The sequence below is a fragment of the Belonocnema kinseyi genome, chromosome 5 (assembly GCF_010883055.1).
Source record: "Belonocnema kinseyi isolate 2016_QV_RU_SX_M_011 chromosome 5, B_treatae_v1, whole genome shotgun sequence".
NCBI classification, from domain to species: Eukaryota; Metazoa; Arthropoda; class Insecta; order Hymenoptera; family Cynipidae; genus Belonocnema; species Belonocnema kinseyi.
Window position 1 is genome coordinate 31,340,784 of NC_046661.1, and position 1,224 is coordinate 31,342,007.

Sequence of the window (1,224 nt, forward strand, 5' to 3'; positions counted from 1 at the left end):
AGAGACGCTAGTAGACACATGGGAAAGAAATCGGTTAAGATGGTTCGGACACGTTGAGAGAATGCCAAATGAACGACTAACGAAACAAGTGTATCAAGGTAACGTAAATGGCAGCGTGTCCAGAGGTAGACCGCGGATAGAATCGTTAGAATGTGTGAATGAGACCCTACTTAGAAGAGACATAAGAAGTCGCAGAAACACGAGAGCCTGCATGAAAAAATGCATGGACTTAAAAGAAGCTAGAGAAGTTTGCCAGGAGAGGAAAGTATGGCGGCAAATAGTTAATAAAAAGAGTGTCAGTAGAGTGAATGACGCCTGAAACAAAGACCTTGGCTATTAATGGACCCAAGTGGGGAACCTTACATAACGACTTCGTGAAGTTCTTCGCTTGGGGTGATTGCTAGAGAGATTGATCAGCAACCTGGGTCGGAGCAGTGTTGCGGAACGAATGTGTTATTTACTTAAATAGCACGAGAATTCTGGATCAATCTGAAAAATCTCTATCCCTTCCACACACTACTCCTTTCCCCTGCCGAGTGAGTCACGCCTATCCCGAAAGTGAAATGGCTTAATGGTGTAATAATAATAAAAATTATTTTAAGTTATCGTGTGATATGAATTTCGCAATATTTTAAGTGATTGGATGGATTTTTTTCTCAAAATTTGTCAAATTCCCCTTCAAAAAATAGATTTACGGACATATTTCTCGTCTTTTACAAAAAATTCCTACCTTCCCGGTCGAACGGTCACCTTTATTTTAAAAGTACTATATAAAAACATAAATAAAAAATATTTTCATTTCTTTCAGTTTCACGTATTTATTATAATTTTTCACCATTTTCAAATCATTTTTCTTTTTTTGCACGAATTTTCAGAGAGAAATGTTCGAGATAAAAAAATCGCATTTGCATTTATTTCGGTAATTTGCAGGCTATGCGAGTATCAAAACTGACAACCCACTCATAATGATAGATATCAATTTATTTTCAACTGTATTTCTTTAAAAATGCTTCGCCAACTTTTTTTGTATTTTTTTATCATTGCAAGTATTTCCCTTTTATGAAAACACTATTTTTACATTGTTGGAACCTTACGACTATACGCGATGTAAACGTAACCTGCATTCCACATACAGTCTGTCAAGTTAAAGCGTGGGTGGCTTTACTCGCAGTCGGTAAGGTGTATCGACATGATTTTGGTGTCAAAATATTAAGAAGAGCTCCC